At 41.9% G+C, this 20,869-nt stretch overlaps 1 pseudogene; it reads left to right on the forward strand.

Moving 5' to 3' along the window:
* Positions 1 to 14,822: 14,822 nt before the first annotated feature.
* On the forward strand, positions 14,823 to 20,869 carry LOC109747783 (immune-associated nucleotide-binding protein 9-like; annotated as a pseudogene).

A 20,869-nucleotide genomic window follows, 5' to 3' on the forward strand; every position in this document is an offset into this window, starting at 1 on the left:
CTGGAACACCTCAGAGAAATGGTGTGTCCGAACGTCGTAATCGCACTCTATTGGATATGGTGCGATCTATGATGTCTCTTACCGATTTACCGCTCTCATTTTGGGGCTATGCTTTAGAGACTGCCGCATTCACTTTAAATAGGGCTCCGTCGAAATCCATTGAGATGACACCGTATGAATTATGGTTTGGGAAGAAACCTAAGCTGTCGTTTCTAAAAGTTTGGGGATGCGATGCTTATGTCAAGAAACTTCAACCTGAAAAGCTCGAACCCAAGTCGGAGAAATGCGTCTTCATAGGATACCCTAAGGAAACTATTGGGTATACCTTCTACCTCAGATCCGAAGGCAAGATCTTCGTTGCCAAGAACGGGTTCTTTCTGGAGAAGGAGTTTCTCTCGAAAGAATTGAGTGGGAGGAAAGTGGAACTTGATGAGGTGATAGCCACCCCTTCCGAACCGGAAAGTAGCGCAACGCGGGAAAATGTTCCTGTGGTGCCTACACCGACTGGGGAGGAAGTTAATGATGATGATCATGAAGCTTCGGATCAAGTTACTACTGAACTTCGTAGGTCCACAAGGACACGTTCCGCACCAGAGTGGTACGGCAACCCTGTCCTGGAAATCATGTTGTTAGACAACGGTGAACCTTCGAACTATGAAGAAGCGATGGCGGGCCCGGATTCTGACAAATGGCTAGAAGCCATGAAATCCGAGATAGGATCCATGTATGAAAACGAAGTATGGACTTTTACTGACTTGCCCGATGATCGGCGAGCCATAGAAAACAAATGGATCTTTAAGAAGACAGACGCGGATGGTAATGTGACCATCTATAAGGCTCGACTTGTCGCTAAGGGTTATCGACAAGTTCAAGGGGTTGACTACGATGAGACTTTCTCACCCGTAGCGAAGCTGAAGTCCGTCCGAATCATGTTAGCAATTGCCGCATACTATGATTATGAGATATGGCAGATGGACGTCAAAACGGCATTCCTTAATGGCTTCCTTAAGGAAGAGTTGTATATGATGCAGCCGGAAGGTTTTGTCGATCCTAAGAATGCTAACAAAGTATGCAAGCTCCAGCGCTCAATCTATGGGCTGGTGCAAGCATCTCGGAGTTGGAACATTCGCTTTGATGAGATGATCAAAGCGTTTGGGTTTACACGGACTTATGGAGAAGCCTGTGTTTACAAGAAAGTGAGTGGGAGCTCTGTAGCATTTCTCTTATTATATGTGGATGACATATTATTGATGGGAAATGATATAGAATTCTTGGAAAGTATAAAGGCCTATTTGAATAAGTGTTTTTCAATGAAGGACCTTGGAGAAGCTGCTTATATATTAGGCATCAAGATCTATAGAGATAGATCAAGACGTCTCATTGGTCTTTCACAGAGTACATACCTTGACAAGATATTGAAGAAGTTCAATATGGATCAGTCCAAGAAGGGGTTCTTGCCTGTATTGCAAGGTGTGCAATTGAGCACGGCTCAATGCCCGACCACGGCAGAAGATATAGAAAAGATGAGTGTCATCCCCTATGCCTCGGCCATAGGGTCTATTATGTATGCCATGCTGTGTACCAGACCTGATGTAAACCTTGCCGTAAGTTTGGTAGGAAAATACCAAAGTAATCCCGGCATGGAACACTGGACAGCGGTCAAAAATATCCTAAAGTACCTGAAAAGGACTAAGGATATGTTTCTCGTTTATGGAGGTGACGAAGAGCTCGTCGTAAAAGGTTACGTCAACGCTAGCTTCGACACAGATCTGGATGACTCGAAGTCACAAACCGGATATGTGTATATTTTGAATGGAGGAGCAGTAAGCTGGTGCAGTTGCAAGCAAAGCGTCGTGGCGGGATCTACATGTGAAGCGGAGTACATGGCAACCTCGGAGGCAGCGCAGGAAGCAGTCTGGATGAAGGAGTTCATTACCGACCTAGGGGTGATTCCCAATGCGTCGGGCCCGATGACTCTCTTCTGTGACAACACTGGAGCTATTGCCCTTGCGAAGGAGCCCAGGTTTCACAGGAACACCAGGCATATCAAGCGTCGCTTCAACTCCATTCGTGAAAGTGTTCAAAATGGAGACATAGATATTTGTAAAGTACATACGGACCTGAATGTAGCAGATCCGTTGACTAAACCTCTCCCTAGAGCAAAACATGATCAACACCAGTACGCAATGGGTGTTCGATTCATCACAATGTAACTAGATTATTGACTCTAGTGCAAGTGGGAGACTGTTGGAAATATGCCCTAGAGGCAATAATAAATGGTTATTATTATATTTCTTTGTTCATGATAATTTTCTATTGTTCATGCTATAATTGTGTTATCCGGAAATCGTAATACATGTGTGAATATATAGACCACAACGTGTCCCTAGTAAGCCTCTAGTAGACTAGCTCGTTGATCAACAGATAGTCATGGTTTCCTGACTATGGACATTGGATGTCATTGTTAACGGGATCACATCATTAGGAGAATGATGTGATGGACAAGACCCAATCCTAAGCATAGCATAAAAGATCGTGTAGTTTCGTTTGCTGGAGCTTTTCCAATGTCAAGTATCTTTTCCTTAGACCATGAGATCGTGCAACTCCCGGATACCGTAGGAATGCTTTGGGTGTGCCAAACGTCACAACGTAACTGGGTGACTATAAAGGTGCACTACGGGTATCTCCGAAAGTGTCTGTTGGGTTGGCACGGATCGAGACTGGGATTTGTCACTCCGTGTGACGGAGAGGTATCTCTGGGCCCACTCGGTAATGCATCATCATAATGAGCTCAGTGTGACTAAGGCGTTAGTCACGGGATCATGCATTGCGGTACGAGTAAAGAGACTTGCCGGTAACGAGATTGAACAAGGTATTGGGATACCGACGATCGAATCTCGGGCAAGTAACATACCGATTGACAAAGGGAATTGCATACGGGATTGATTGAATCCTCGACATCGTGGTTCATCCGATGAGATCATCGTGGAACATGCGGGAGCCAACATGGGTATCCAGATCCCGCTGTTGGTTATTGACCGGAGAGGCGTCTCGGTCATGTCTGCATGTCTCCCGAACCCGTAGGGTCTACACACTTAAGGTTCAGTGACGCTAGGGTTGTAGAGATATGTGTATGCGGAAACCCGAAAGTTGTTCGGAGTCCCGGATGAGATCCTGGACGTCACGAAGAGTTCCGGAATGGTCCGGAGGTGAAGAATTATATATAGGAAGTCAAGTTTCGGCCACCGGGAAAGTTTCGGGGGTTACCGGTATTGTACCGGGACCACCGGAAGGGTCCCGGGGGTCCACCGGGTGGGGCCACCTATCCCGCAGGGCCCCGTGGGCTGAAGTGGGAAGGGAACCAGCCCCTAGTGGGCTGGGCGCCCCCCCATGGGCCTCCCCCCTGCGCCTAGGGTTGGAAACCCTAGGGTGGGGGGGCGCCCCACTTGCCTTGGGGGGCAAGGCACCCCCCTTGGCCGCCCCCCCTCTAGATGGGTTGTGGCCGGCGCCCCCTCCCTATATAAAGGGGGGGAGGGAGGGCAGCAATATCACAGCCTTGGGCGCCTCCTCCTCCCCTGCTACACCTCTCTCTCTCGTAGAAGCTCGGCGAAGCCCTGCCGACATCCCGCTACATCCACCACCACGCCGTCGTGCTGCTGGATCTCCATCAACCTCTCCTTCCCCCTTGCTGGATCAAGAAGGAGGAGACGTCGCTGCACCGTACGTGTGTTGAACGCGGAGGTGCCGTCCGTTCGGCACTCGGTCATCGGTGATTTGAATCACGGCGAGTACGACTCCGTCATCCACGTTCATTGGAACGCTTCCGCTCGCGATCTACAAGGGTTTGTAGATGCACTCCTTTCCCCTCGTTGCTAGTATACTCCATAGATCCATCTTGGTGAGCGTAGGAAAATTTTAAAATTATGCTACGATTCCCAACAGTAGGGTCCAAGTCTCCTGGATCATGTTCGTTCCGAAAATCACGTTCCCGAAGGTTTCATTCCGTTTGGACTCCGTTTGATATTCTTTTTCTGCGAAACTCTGAAATAGGCAAAAAAATCAATTCCTGCTCATTGAATAGGTTAATAGGTTAGTCCCAAAAATAATATAAAAATGAATAATAAAGCCCAATAATGTCCAAAACAGAAGATAATATAGCATGGAGCAATCAAAAATTATAGATACGTTGGAGACGTATCAAGCATCCCCAAGCTTAATTCCTGCTCGTCCTCGAGTAGGTAAATGATAAAAACAGAATTTTTGATGCGGAGTGCTACTTGGCATAATTTCAATGTAATTCTTCTTAATTGTGGTATGAATTATTCAGATCCGAAAGATTCAAGATAAAAGTTCATATTGACATAAAAATAATAATACTTCAAGCATACTAACTAAGCAATTATGTCTTCTCAAAATAACATGGCCAAAGAAAGTTATCCCTACAAAATCATATAGTCTGGCTATGCTCTATCTTCACCACACAAAATATTTAAATCATGCACAACCCCGATGACAAGCCAAGCAATTGTTTCATACTTTTGACGTTCTCAAACTTTTTCAATCTTCACGCAATACATGAGCGTGAGCCATGGACATAGCACTATATGTGGAATAGAATGGTGGTTGTGGAGAAGACAAAAAGGAGAAGATAGTCTCACATCAACTAGGCGTATCAACGGGCTATGGAGATGCCCATCAATAGATATCAATATGAGTGAGTAGGGATTGCCATGCAACGGATGCACTAGAGCTATAAGTATATGAAAGCTCAACAAAAGAAACTAAGTGGGTGTGCATCCAACTCGCTTGCTCACGAAGACCTAGGGCATTTTGAGGAAGCCCATCATTGGAATATACAAGCCAAGTTCTATAATAAAAAATTCCCACTAGTATATGAAAGTGATATCATAGGAGACTCTCTATCATGAAGATCATGGTGCTACTTTGAAGCACAAGTGTGGTAAAAGGATAGTAACATTGTCCCTTCTCTCTTTTTCTCTCATCATTTTTTTTATTTGGGCCTTTTCTTCCTTTTTATGGCCTCTTTTTTTTCGTCCGGAGTCTCATCCCGACTTGTGGGGGAATCATAGTCTCCATCATCCTTTCCTCACTTGGGACAATGCTGTAAAAATGATGATCATCACACTTTTTTTTTCTTACAACTCGATACTTAGAACAAAATACGACTCTATGTGAATGCCTCCGGCGGTGTACCGGGATATGCAATGAATCAAGAGTGACATGTATGAAAGAATTATGAACGGTGGCTTTGCCACAAATACAATGTCAACTACATGATCATGCAAAGCAATATGACAATGATGGAGTGTGTCATAGTAAATGGAACGGTGGTAAGTTGCATGGCAATATATCTCGGAATGGCTATGGAAATGCCATGATAGGTAGGTATGGTGGCTGTTTTGAGGAAGGTATATGGTGGGTGTATGATACTGGCGAAAAGTGTGCGGTATTAGAGAGGCTAGCAATGGTGGAAGGAGGAAAAGTGCGTATAATCCATGGACTCAACATTAGTCATAAAGAACTCATATACTTATTGCAAAAATCTACAAGTTATCAAAGCAAAGTATTACGCGCATGCTCCTAGGGGGATAGATTGGTAGTAAAATACCATCGCTCGTCCCCGACCGCCACTCATAGGGAAGACAATCAATAAATAAATCATGCTCCGACTTCATCACATAACGGTTCACCATACGTGCATGCTACGGGAATCACAAACTTTAACACAAGTATTTCTCAAATTCACAACTACTCAACTAGCATGACTCTAATATCACCATCTTCATATCTCAAAACAATTATCAAGCATCAAACTTCTCTTAGTATTCAACACACCCATAAGAATTTTTTTACTATTCTTGAATACCTAGCATATTAGGATTATTTAAGCAAATTACCATGCTATTTAAGACTCTCAAAATAATCTAAGTGAAGCATGAGAGATCAATAGTTTCTATAAAACAAATCCACCACCGTGCTCTAAAAGATATAAGTGAAGTACTAGAGCAAAAACTATATAACTCAAAAGATATAAGTGAAGCACATAGAGTATTCTAATAATTTCCGAATCATGTGTGTCTCTCTCAAAAGGTGTGTACAGCAAGGATGATTGTGGTAAACTAAAAAGCAAAGACTCAAATCATACAAGACGCTCCAAGCAAAACACATATCATGTGGTGAATAAAAATATAGCTCCAAGTAAAGTTACCGATGGAAGTAGACGAAAGAGGGGATGCCTTCCGAGGCATCCCCAAGCTTTGGCTTTTTGGTGTCCTTAGATTATCTTGGGGGTGCCATGGGCCTCCCCAAGCTTAGGCTCTTGCCACTCCTTGTTCCACAATCCATCAAATCTTTCACCCAAAACTTGAAAACTTCACAACACAAAACTCAGCAGAAAATCTCGTGAGCTCCGTTAGCGAAAGAAAACAAAAGACCACTTCAAGGTACTGTAATGAACTCATTCTTTATTTATATTGGTGTTAAACCTACTGTATTCCAACTTCTCTATGGTCTATAAACTATTTTACTAGCCATAGATTCATCAAAATAAGCAAACAACACACGAAAAACAGAATCTGTCAAAAACAGAACAGTCTGTGGTAATCTGTAACTAACGCAAACTTCTGGAACTCCAAAAAATCAGCCAAAATAGGAAGACCTAGAAAATTTGTTTATTGATCAGTAGCAATTGGAATAAATATTTTATCACGTTCTGGTGATTTTTAACAATTATTTTTGTGAACAGAAAGTTTCTGGAAATTTCTGCAAAATCAAATAACTATCATCCAAGAAGATCCTATAGGTTTAACTTGGCACAAACACTAATTAAAACATAAAAGCACATCTAACCAGAGGCTAGAATAAATATTTATTCCTAAACAGAAGCAAAAAGCAAAAAAACTAAAAATAAAATTGGGTTGCCTCCGAACAAGCGCTATCGTTTAACGCCCCTAGCTAGGCATAAAAGCAAGGATAGATCTAGGTATTGCCATCTTTGGTAGGCAATCCATAAGTGGCTCTCATGATATATTCATATGGTAATTTTATTTTCTTCCTAGGGAAGTGTTCCATGCCTTTCTTTAATGGAAATTGGAATCTAATATTCCCTTCCTTCATATCAACAATTGCACCAATCGTTCTAAGGAAAGGTCTACCAAGAATAATAGGACATGAAGGATCGCAATCTATGTCAAGAACGATAAAATCTACGGGCACATAGTTCCTATTTGCAACAATAATAACTTCATTAATTCTTCCCATAGGTTTCTTAATAGTGGAATCCGCAAGGTGCAAGTTTAAAGAGCAATCATCAAAATCACGGAAACCTAGCAAATCGCACAAAGTTTTTGGAATCGTGGAAACACTAGCACCCAAATCACACAAAGCATAGCATTCATGATCTTTAATCTTAATTTTAATAGTAGGTTCCCACTCATCATAAAGTTTTCTAGGGATAGAAACTTCCAACTCAAGCTTTTCTTCATAAGATTGCATCAAAGCATCAACGATATGTTTGGTAAAAGCTTTATTTTGACTATAAGCACGAGGAGAATTTAGCACGGATTGCAACAAGGAAATACAATCTATCAAAGAGCAATTATCATAATTAAATTCCTTGAAATCCAAAATAGTGGGTTCATTAACATCTAGGGTTTTGATTTCTTCAATCCCACTTTATCAATTTTAGCATCAAGATCTAAAAACTCCGAATTTTTGGAACGCCTTCTAGGTAAAGGTGGATCATATTCAGTCCCATCATTATCAAGATTCATATTGCAAAACAAAGATTTAATAGGGGACACATCAATAACTTTTAGATCTTCGTCTTTATTTTCATAGAAATTTGAAGAACACGCTTTCATAAAGCAATCTTTCTTAGCACGCATCCTAGCGGTTCTTTCCTTGCACTCATCAATGGAAATTCTCATGGCTTTGAGAGACTCATCGATAACATGATTAGGAGGAATAGATCTCAGTTTTAAAGAATCAACATCAAGAGAAATTCTATCAACGTTCCTAGCCAATTCATCAACTTTAAGCAATTTTTCTTCAAGCAAAGCATTGAAATTCTTTTGTGAATTCATAAACTCTTTAACACTAGTCTCAAATTCAGAGGGCATCTTATTAAAATTTCCATAAGAATTGTTGTAGGAATTACCATAATTATTAGAGGAATTGCTAGGATAAGGCCTAGGATTAAAGTTTCCTCTATACGCGTTGTTACCAAAATTATTCCTACCAACAAAATTCACATCCATAGATTCATTATTATTCTCAATCAAAGTAGACAAAGGCATATCATTGGGATCAGAAGAAACACTCTTAGTAGCAAATAATTTCATAAGTTCATCCATCTTTCCACTCAAAACATTAATTTCTTCTATCGCATGCACTTTTTTATTAGTAGATCTTTCAGTGTGCCATTGAGAATAATTAACCATAATATTATCTAGGAGTTTAGTAGCTTCTCCTAAAGTGATTTCCATAAAAGTGCCTCCCGTGGCCGAACCTAAAAGATTTCTAGAAGCAAAATTCAATCCGGCATAAATTTTTTGTATAATCATCCACAAGTTCAAACCATGTGTAGGGCAATTACGTATCATTAATTTCATCCTCTCCCAAGCTTGTGCAACATGTTCATGATCAAGTTGCTTAAAATTCTTAATATCGTTTCTAAGAGAGATAATCTTAGCGGGAGGAAAATACTTAGAGATAAAAGCATCTTTGCACTTATTCCAAGAATCAATACTATTTTTAGGCAAAGACGAAAACCAAGCTTTAGCACGATCTCTAAGCGAAAAAGGAAATAGCTTCAGTTTAACAATATCATTATCAACATCTTTATTCTTTTGCATATCACACAAATCAACGAAGCTATTTAGATGAGTAGCGGCATCTTCACTAGGAAGGCCGGCGAATTGATCTTTCATGACAAGATTCAACAAAGCAGCATTGATTTCACAAGATTCAGTATCGGTACGAGGAGCAATCGAAGTGCTAAGGAAATCATTATTGTAGGTATTGGTAAAGTCACATAATTTGGTATTATCTTGAGCCATCGTGACAAGCAAGCAATCCAACACACGAGCAAACAAGAGACGGACAAAAAGAGGCAAACGAAAAAGAGAGGGCGAATAAAACGGCAAGGGTGAAGTGGGGGAGAGGAAAACGAGAGGCAAATGGCAAATAATGTAATGCGGGAGATAAGGGTTTGTGATGGGTACTTGGTATGTTGACTTTTGCGTAGACCTCCCGGCAACGGCGCCAGAAATCCTTCTTGCTACCTCTTGAGCACTATGTTGGTTTTCCCTTGAAGAGGAAAGGGTGATGCATCAAAGTAGCGTAAGTATTTCCCTCAGTTTTTGAGAACCAAGGTATCAATCCAGTAGGAGGCTACGCGCGAGTCCCTCGCACCTACACAAACAAATAAATCCTCGCAACCAACGCGATAAGGGGTTGTCAATCCCTACACGGTCACTTACGAGAGTGAGATCTGATAGATATGATAGGATAATATTTTTGGTATTTTTATGATAAAGATGCAAAGTAAAATAAAAGCAAAGTAAAAAGCAACGGAAATAACTAAGTGTTGGAAGATTAATATGATGAAGATAGACCCGGGGGCCATAGGATTCACTAGTGGCTTCTCTCAAGAGCATAAGTATTTTATGGTGGGTGAACAAATTACTGTTGAGCAATTGACAGAATTGAGCATAGTTATGAGAATATCTAGGTATGATCATGTATATAGGCATCACTTCCGAGACAAGTAGACCGACTCCTGCCTGCATCTACTACTATTACTCCACACATCGACCGCTATCCAGCATGCATCTAGAGTATTAAGTTCATAAGAATAGAGTAATGCCTTAAGCAAGATGACATGATGTGGAGGGATAAATTCATGCAATATGATAAAAAAAAACCCATCTTGTTATCCTCGATGGCAACAATACAATACGTGCCTTGCTACCCCTACTGTCACTGGGAAAGGACACCGCAAGATTGAACCCAAAGCTAAGCACTTCTCCCATTGCAAGAAAGATCAATCTAGTAGGCCAAACCAAACTGATAATTCGAAGAGACTTGCAAAGATAACCAATCATACATAAAAGAATTCAGAAGATTCAAATATTGTTCATAGATAAACTTGATCATAAACCCACAACTCATCGGTCTCAACAAACACACCGCAAAAGAAGATTACATCAAATAGATCTCCACGAGAGAGGGGGAGAACATTGTATTGAGATCCAAAAAGAGAGAGGAAGCCATCTAGCTACTAACTATGGACCCGAAGGTCTGAGGTAAACTACTCACACTTCATCGGAGAGGCTATGGTGTTGATGTAGAAGCCCTCCGTGATCGATGCCCCCTCCGGCGGAGCTCCGGAACAGGCCCCAAGATGGGATCTCGTGGGTACAGAAGGTTGCGGCGGTGGAATTAGGTTTTTGGCTCCGTATCTGATCGTTTGGGGTACGTAGGTATATATAGGAGGAAGAAGTACGTCGGTGGAGCAACAGGGGGCCCACGAGGGTAGAGGGCGCGCCTGGGGGGGTAGGCGCGCCCCCTACCTCGTGGCTTCCCTGTTGGTTGCTTGACGTAGGGTCCAAGTCTCCTGGATCATGTTCATTCCGAAAATCACGTTCCCGAAGGTTTCATTCCGTTTGGACTCCGTTTGATATTCTTTTTCTGCGAAACTCTGAAATAGGCAAAAAACAGCAATTCTGGGCTGGGCCTCCGGTTAATAGGTTAGTCCCAAAAATAATATAAAAGTGAATAATAAAGCCCAATAATGTCCAAAACAGAAGATAATATAGCATGGAGCAATCAAAAATTATAGAGACGTTGGAGACGTATCAAGGGACAATGCTACTATCCTTTTACCACACTTGTGCTTCAGAGTAGCACCATGTTCTTCATATAGAGAGTCTCTTGAGTTATCACTTTCATATACTAGTGGGAATTTTCATTATAGAACTTGGCTTATATACTCCAACGATGGGCTTCCTCAAATGCCCTAGGTCTTCATGAGCAAGCAAGTTGGATGCACACCCACTTAGTTTCAGTTTGAGCTTTCATACACTTATAGCTCTAGTGCACCTGTTGCATGGCAATCCCTACTCCTCGCATTGACATCAATTGATGGGCATTTCCATAGCCCGTTGATTAGCCGCGTCGATGTGAAACTTTCTTCCTTTTTGTCTTCTCCACACAACCTCCACCATCATATTCTATTCCACCTATAGTGTTATATCCATGACTCACGCTCATGTATTGCGTGAAAGTTGAAAAGGTTTGAGAACGTCAAAAGTATGAAACAATTTCTTGGCTTGTCATCGGGGTTGTGCATGATTTGAATATTTTGTGTGGTGAAGATGGAGCATAGCCAGACCATATGATTTTGTAGGGATAACTTTCTTTGGCCATGTTATTTTGAAAAGACATGATTGTTTTATTAGTATGCTCGAAGTATTATTGTCTTAATGTCAAATGATAGACTATTGCTTTGAATCACTCGTGTCTTAATATTCATGCCATGATTAGATTATGTGATCAAGATTATGCTAGGTAGCATTCCACATCAAAAATTATCTTTTTTATCATTTACCTACTCGAGGACGAGCAGGAATTAAGCTTGGGGATGCTGATACGTCTCCGTCGTATCTATAATTTTTTATTGTTCCATGCCAATATTATACAACTTTTACATACTTTTGGCAACTTTTATACTATTTTTGGGACTAACATATTGAATCAGTGCCCAGTGTCGGTTCCTGTTTGTTGCATGTTTTTGTTTCGCAGAAAATCCATATCAAACGGAGTCCAAACGGGATAAAAACCGACGGATATTTTTTTGGAATATATGTGAATTTTGGGAAGTGGAATCAACGCGAGACGATGCCCGAGGGGCCCACGAGGGTGAGGGGCGTGCCCTGGGCCCTCGTGGCCACCCCGTAAGGCGGTTGGTGCCCTTCTTTCGCCGCAAGAAAGCCAATATCCGGATAAAAATTGTGTCCAAATTTCAGCCCAATCAGAGTTACGGATCTCCGGGAATTTAAGAAACGGTGAAAGGGCAGAATCAGAAAACGCAGAAACAGAGAGAGACAGAGAGACAGATCCAATCTCGGAGGGGCTCTCGCCCCTCCCATGCCATGGAAGCCAAGGACCAGAGGGGAAACCCTTCTCCCATCTAGGGAGAAGGTCAAGGAAGAAGAAGAAGAAGGGGGGCCCTCTCCCCCTCTCTCCTGGTGGCGCCGGAACGCCGCCGGGGCCATCATCGTCACCGCAATCTACACCAACACCTCCGCCATCTTCACCAACATCTTCATCACCTTCCCCCATCAATTACAACGGTCCACTCTCCCGCAACCCGATGTACCCTCTACTTGAACACGGTGCTTTATGCTTCATATTATTATCCAATGATGTGTTGCCATCCTATGATGTCTGAGTAGATTTTTGTTGTCCTATCGGTAATTGGTGAATTGCTATGATTGGTTTAATTTGCTTGTGGTTATGTTGCTGTCCTTTGGTGCCCATCATATGAGCGCGCGCGTGGATCACACCATAGGGTTAGTTGTATGTTGATAGGACTATGTATTGGAGGGCAAGAGTGACAGAAGCTTCAACCCAGCATAGAAATTGATGCATACGGGATTGAAGGGGACCAATATATCTTAATGCTATGGTTGGGTTTTACCTTAATGAACGTTAATAGTTGCGGATGCTTGCTAATAGTTCCAATCATAAGTGCATAGAATTCCAAGTCAGGGATGACATGCTAGAAGTGGTCTCTCCCACATAAAACTTGTTATCGGTCTAGTAAAGTAGTCAATTGCTTAGGGACAATTTCGCAACTCCTACCACCACTTTTCCACACCCGCTTTACTAACTTTATTGTGTCTTTATCTAAACAGCTCCTAGTTTTTATTTACGTGCTCTTTATATTCTTGCAAACCTATCCAACAACACCTACAAAGTACTTCTAGTTTCATACTTGTTTTAGGTAAAGCGAACGTTAAGCGTGCGTAGAGTTGTATCGGTGGTCGATAAAACTTGAGGAAATATTTGTTCTACCTTTAGCTCCTCGTTGGGTTCGACACTTTTACTTATCGAAAGAGGCTACAATTGATCCCCTATACTTGTGGGTTATCATGCCTCACCAAAAGAGATTATTCTTTTGATGGTATATTATTCTTTTGGTGATAGGCAATATACTACTCTCTTTGTAACTGAATATAAGACATTTTTTGGACATTGTTATAGTGTCAAAAAATTGTCTTATATTAAGTTATGGAGGGAGTAGTTGATAGTTAAACCAGTGACTCTGTCAATGAATTCTTCTATTTATGTGTGGCACCTAGGGCTACAATGGGAGGTTGTTTCTTTTTCTTTCATGTTGGGTTTGGCGGCCAGCCAACGCCGATGGAGGCTCTAGTTCTGGCCAAGCTACTGCACGGCCAGGTCCGACAAGCGCATGCGGGCAGTGGCCAGTCGAGCCAGAGGGGATGAGATGTGGTTGGTTGGAACCTTGGTGGGAATGGGTGACCGGTGGAAACGGGGCCGCGACCGCGCTCGCTCGTCTAGGTGAAGGCCAGACAAAGGTGCGACGAGATCCGGGCGGCTAGAGGAGTATGAGCATTGGACATGGGAAAGCTTCAACTTGAGCTTGAGTTCGGACAGTTGAAGGGGAAAGATGTGAATTGGAGCGTATCGATACAACAAATCAATATTATGATCGGCATTTGTGGTTTTTTTCACACAAAGTCTGGAGCGGGAGTGCGTGGGCTGGCGTGGACACACATCCATGCAATGGAGGGGTCGCACGGATGGTCGGATGCAGCGGCCGCAGGCAAGCCCCTGTTCGGAGGAATAGTTTTTTTTAAAGCGTTCGGAGGAACGGTTACATGCATTGGCATGTTTTCATTCAATCCTTGCATACATCGGGTTTTATGTGTCTTGAAATCTTGACAAATAATGTACGGAAGTAAAATAGGGACTTTTTTTTTTAAATAAAAGATTTGAGATATACCCTTCAAATCGGAAAAAAGGAGTACTAAATAAACCAAATAAAATCCTATTTTTTTACACCATCATACAAATATGGACGAGTAAGAATTTTTGTGTTTGTTTTGCGGATGACTAAAATATTTAGTGTGATTCTAAAAAGTCTCTTATTTTGTGGAGGCTATGGGTGCGACTGGACCCTCAAAATTAAATTCTACCCTCCAAACCCGCAAAATAAAATAAAATAAAATAAAAATTGTACCCTCCAACAGGAAAAGAATCTACTACCCGTGGAAGATGAAGCGCAAGTGACATACCAAAGGGAAGAAGCTGCATACAGGGGCGACCTGGTTCCTGCTGACCTTCGTTTCGTTCCCCCGGGTGCCGCTTGGGATTCTTCTCATGTTTATCCGCCTTCCGAGGCACTAAACACCTTCCCGCCCTCCTCCTATTTATGTGCTCCACTCCGTCCACTCTTCCACTACTTGCACCGTCTCAGGGCTCAACTCCTCTCTCTGTTCCGGTGGAGGTAAATATTTCCGCAGAGCGATTCTCTTATTTCCGTTTGTCCTTGGATAGATATTCCTTTTCTCGTTACCAATGTTAATGCCTATTTTTTTCTCGGTTAGATTCTCGATTGGTTTGCTGAGCGGTAATCTAGCAACGGATCACAATTCATTTCTTCATTTGTTGCGATGCTAAACCAATCTAACTTAATTCTGGTTGCCGATACGGTGCCGTTTTTCTCTGCAGTTCCTCGGCACTTGGACATTCGTCGCGCAGCTAGATCTCACGATGGACGGTGACGGCCGACACGACGACGGCGACTGGGTGCTGCCCTGCGCTGCCCTCGCCGACGTTACTCTGGCCCTCGTCGGAAATATCGGTTCCGGGAAGAGCGCCACCGCGAACAGCATCCTTGGAAAGGAAACATTTCCCTCTGAGTTGTCCTACAGCGGGGTTACTTTGACTTGCCAGAAGAGAAGCAGGACGCTTCACGATGGCTGTGCGACCCGCACCCTCAATGTCATCGACACTCCGGGTAACTTAGAAATCTGAACTTAAGACGGTCGTAATTCAGTTCAAGCAAGTCAGTCGATCTATGGGTTATAAGTTTGCTACTAGCTCTTTTTGATATTTCAGTGATGTCTGGTGGCAATTGCTGCAGAACTTTCTATGTTCCGAGTATGCTAGTATACCGATTTTTTTTTGCGGGGTATGCTAGTATACCGATTTAGAAACCCGTGGGAAAGTTTCGGGTGGTTGTCGCTGTTTATATGCCTTGATTTGTGCTAAATCTGTAATTCATTTGGTCTAGTTATGGAGCATTTCAGTTTTCAAGTTGGACGTAATTCCGTCAGTTTGGTACAGTTATGTGAGCAAAAAAAAATTGAAACAAAAGAATTGGTAACCATAACTCAGAAGTTCACTTCAACTGAATCGATGTCCAATCCAATGGCTGGAGATATTCTCCTCTTTAACACATAAAGATCTATAAATAGTCATGTATTTTCTACTGAACTGTTTCTTTACATTGTTCTACCAATTTATTTCATATATATCGTGGTGGAAAATATTTTTCTTTTGCTGTGTCTCGTTTGCAAGGTATCATCCTGCTTTATGAACATACATTTCTAGGGAAAACCCTAGTAGTAGCGCGGGTTTTGATGCTATCTGCAGCGCGGGTAGCCACGCTACTACTACGACGCTACTACTAACAGTTATTAGTAGAGCAGTCTATACACGCGCTACTACTATTGACTATATCAGCAACGCTTTTCTGGAACTCGCTACTATTAAGTAGCTGTAGCGTTTTTCTATCCACGCACTACTGTTGTATCTTTCATCATTTTTGCCCCGTTTCAGTATACTGCAATTTCACATATACCAGATAACAATATCATTAACCACAATACCATATAGTCATACAGTAGTCATACAATATCATAAAGCATTATAGATACTAGGTAGTACTAGATAACAATTTCATATATAGTCAATATGCATCCTCACATGAATATAGCAGTACTAGGTAGTCTTACAGCCACACATATATAGCAGTTCTACTAGGTATATATAGTCATACAGCCACACACACATATGTAGTTCTAGATGATATCGACGACGATCATCATCCTCAAGCCTGGGCGGTGGGTGTTCCTGATAGTAATTAGGATGGCCTGTCCAACACGAAGATTCTTGGCAACGAGGAATCTCTTCCACCCAACCGAACTTAAGTGTGTGCGACCATCCGTGTCCACGCCGTAAGTACATGTGGTGACGGAGCCCCTTACGGTAAGGCGTATTCCAACTGAGCCTTCTTCATCAGGCTCGATACCACAACTCACATATAGGCTCTTTGGCAATTTCTGAATAAGAAAGACATATCAATTAATAAGTAGCCTCGCACATACTCTTGCAAATGTATTTCTACTAAGTATAGATTTCTACACTATCAAAAGACACAGTACTACACATTTCTACTAAGCATGAATTCTACTAATAGTATATATGGATTATCTACACTATTAATAGTTCCTTGGATTCTACACTAATAAGCATGTCATCGGACACTACACTAAAGCATATCATCGACTAGATTCCACACAACATATCATTGGACTCTACAGTCTACACTAAGCATATCATCGGATTCACTAAGCATATCATCGGATAATTTGCATTTGTAAGTATAACAATAAAGCATATATATATCATCAAATTACTATAGTTAGTATAACATACCATATCATGCCGATCGACCATGGTACTTGTCAGGCGGGTCACGAATGGCACCCCGACAAAGTCATCACGTGGCGGAATTATGTCCCATAGGTTGCACACCTCCTCCTCGCTCAGCCTCATTCTTTGAGCATAGATGGCTTCATGAAGTGGGTCCTCATCATCTTCATCAAGTGGGTCCTCATCATCTTCATCATCTTCCTCCTTGTTGATATAAATGACAGCCAACTTGGGTCTTTCTGCTCTGAGGGAGAAGCTGATCAACTCACCACCAGTAACACTCATGCGGGCGAGGAAACGGGCCCATCCATCTCCAATCTGCGACATATTGCGTCCTTTCTCGACCTCCATAGTGTAGGGCCCCCCAGGAGCCTCAAAGGTCACAGTGTCTCTTGTCAGCTTGTTGAATTCCAACCTCACATTGCATGGGACGATCTGTGTAAAAAAAGCAAAATGACACAATGCATTAATGCCAACACTAAAAACAAAATAGTTGTTACATTTCATATAATTTCTTACCGCCGCATGACGAAAACTCGGCTGGAAGTAGATGCCGAATAGCTTGCCGGTTGCAAGGCTGCTGGCGCACCATGACTTGCACAGTCAACATAGTGGTGGTGGTGGTCGCGCCATTTTCCTAAAGCAATATGAGCAAAGATGAACGATCCAGTTCAAAGGAAAGAAAAACAATAACATAAAGTTCTCACAAGCAATATGAGCAAATATATATGTAATTTGCACACGAGCAAAAGCACACCCCCAGCCCTCACAAGAAAATTTGATAAGTCCAACGTAAACAACTACTGTGAGCATGAAGATACACAACACATCGACTCCAGTAACTTAGCACTTGCAAACCAAATACTTGTATCAAAACCAATATCTACCAGAAAAAGAAACGAACTACACCTCACTAAGCCGCAGCCTATTCTATTAGCATTTGAACTTTCCTACGACGTAGTTAACGAATATGACATGTTCATTCTACCAAATGAGTAAAAATAGTTTCAGTATCACTAGAAACTATCAACTATGTCTAAAAATAATATACTAAAACCCTAGTAGTAATTCAGTTAAGTAGAAACTATCAACTAAACCGTAGATACTATCCTAAATCAAAGTGTTATATATGACCAGAGGCTTATATCAACTAAAAACTATCAACTATGTCTAAATTTTTACTGATCAGTTAATCGTACTAAATCAAAATTGTTATATATCAACTACAAACTATTAAGTAAATCAAAATGTTGCATATCAACAAGAAAATATCAACTAGCCTACTAAATCAAAATGTAGCAGGCAGGAGGGGGTTGTGGATGGAGGAGGGAGGAGGGAGAAGGAGGGGCGACTGGAGGAGGGAGGAGGAAGGAGGACGGAGGAGGAAGGCAGAGCGAGGAGGGGCCGGCCGGTGGCGAATGGAGGAGTGGAGGGAGGATGGAGGAGGAGGAGGGGCGGGGAGGAGGGAGGAGGGGGAGGTGACGGCGGTGCAGAGGGAGGAGGGGGAGGTGACGGCGGCGCAGAGGGAGGAGGGGTAGGCGACGACGGCCGACGGGGGCAGATCGAGTGAGTGTGAGTGGAGAGATTGAGAGTGAGGGGCGGCCGGTTGGGGAAGATAGAATGGCTTAGCAGTAGCGTGCTGGAAATGCGCTACTGCTAAACGCCCTAGCAGTAGCGCCTTTAAGCCAAGAAGCGCTGCTGCTACGCCTGTAGGAGTAGCGCCTTCTGCTAAAGCGCGCTACTGCTATGTGTAAGCATGTAAAAATATACATCAAAAATACATTGATCATCAATGATATTTTTGTGTACAATCTGAATTGTCAAGATGAGTCCTCACTGGTTTAGAAACCGGAGAAGACTCATATTGCAGCCACAAATTCTACACATAGAGTTCAATGAAGACCAAGTGGTTGTGATAGTTTGAGAAGTAACATATTTAAGGTGGTAAAGACCCTGTTTGCGGAGCGAGGTGGGACTAAATTTAGGTGCAAGGAGTGGAGTAAACTTAGCAGTAGCGGGCATTGTCAAAAGGCGCTACTGCTATGATTAGTAGCAGTAGCGCTCTTTGGATTAAGACGCTGCTGCTATAACTAGCTTGGCGGCGGGGTCGTGGCAATTATAGCAGTAGCCCGGCTTATTGCAGGCACGCTACTGCTACATTTATTTCAGCAGCGCGTTTTGCTGGCACGCGCTACTGCTACGTAGCAGCAGCGCCTTGTTTTAAAGCGCGCTGCTGATAAGATTTTGTGTATAGGCTTTTCCCTAGTAGTGATATATATACTTTACAGCAAATATAAAATGTAACTCAATTTCATCGCAATTTTCCTTTCTCTTCTTGTTGTTGGTACTTTTTAAGTATTTGTAAAACCTAAGGGCCTCAGTATAACGCCGGACATTAGCCCTCTATTGGAAAACAAATATACTCCATATACCATTCATCGCAATTATCCATTTTCCTTTGTGCCGATAATGAAAACGAACTCCATATACCTCTAACAAACTAGTTTTGTGTGACTACTGTTTGGTGTTACATATTTGCAAAGTTCGCGTGCATTGCTTAAATACCAAAGAACTACAATGCTCTCCCTTTTCTGTAGGCTTATTTGAGGTGGACACTACACCTGAAAACGTTCACACAGAGATTGCCAGGTGTTTGGACATGACAAAAGATGGAATACATGTGATACTGATGGTTTTTTCAGCTACATGTCGGTTTTCTCGTGAAGATGAGAAAACAGTAGAGTCGATTAAACTGCTTCTTGGGGACAAAGTCCTTGACCATATGATTTTAGTTTTCACGCATGGAGATATAGTGGGAGAGGAGATAAGTTGGAAGAAAAAGTTAAGTGACAGTGCCCCAGCATATCTGTAGGTCGAGTTCATATTTTCCGAACTTTACAATTTTCAGATAAAGATAGTCCCAGTTTTAGTGTTTACGATTGCATTTGATGTGCCAGATCCAGTGTCTTGCTATTACATCTCTTGCAATCTATTTGCATGTGCCTTACATTTGTGTGACCTATTTTCAGGACATGCTAAACCTATGTAAAAACAGGGTTGTTCTGTTTAACAATAAGACAAGCAATAAGAAGCGCCATTTGGCACAACTGAAAAAATTGCTTGATGCAGTGGACTCTGTTATATCCAGCAATGATGGATACCCATTTTACAGCGAGAGCAGTCGAATTCAGGTGCTTTAACATTTGGTCATATTCCATCCCCTGCACTAAGTTTTCTCATTGTATTTTCTGTTATCTTGTTGCAGCAAGCGCAGAACAGGGAAGAAATAAGTGTTGACGAATGCTCAGCAGAACAGATGTCCAAAATGAAGAAAGAGATACATGATGAATGCCTTGCACGGCTTGGAAAGATGGTAATTGGTTGATGATGCATAAATTCAATTCATAAATGATTGTGTGTGTTGTCCACTAAACTGTGGCAACAAATTTCTTTGTTTGCAATTCAAATGTGCTTATATCTATAGATAATGCATGCATTTTTTCTAGGAAAAAAAAGCTGTCAAGTGATTCTTGGATGAACTATTGGTAGCTTTGACTTTGGAACAGATGTGTTAATATTTACTCCAACGCAAAGGATATTCACCTGATTTACTTAAGACTTGATAAGATATTTTGAAGAATTTTTAGCTTGGTGGTGATAACATAGTTAACTCTGCTTTGAATAAGCCAACAGTAATATTTATAATGCATCAGCTACTGTTTTTTCTTTCAGTTAGATAACTGACTTTACTCGTATTATTACTAGGTGGAGGAAAATTCAAATAGTACAATTACTAGGCTTGAAAAACTACTGTTGGAAGAGCAGAAAGCCAGGCTGGAGTCGGAGAATGAGGTGGCAGAAGCATTGTTACGATCAGAAAAGGAGATCCAGAAGCTCAGTGAGATGCTAAAGAAGGCTAAGCAGGAGACTGAGAACGCTCAAAAAGAAATGGAAAAACTCAAAAAGAGAGTGAAAACTCTTGAAAAGAAAAACTAAAAGTGAAAACATGTTCTTTACCTGATTTTGTTGTGCTACATTATTGTGTCTGTAGGTACCATATGTGGTTAATGCATCTTGCATGCTTTGCATGGTCTGA

This window comes from Aegilops tauschii, chromosome 2, assembly GCF_002575655.3.
Source record: "Aegilops tauschii subsp. strangulata cultivar AL8/78 chromosome 2, Aet v6.0, whole genome shotgun sequence".
In the NCBI taxonomy this organism is placed as follows: Eukaryota; Viridiplantae; Streptophyta; class Magnoliopsida; order Poales; family Poaceae; genus Aegilops; species Aegilops tauschii.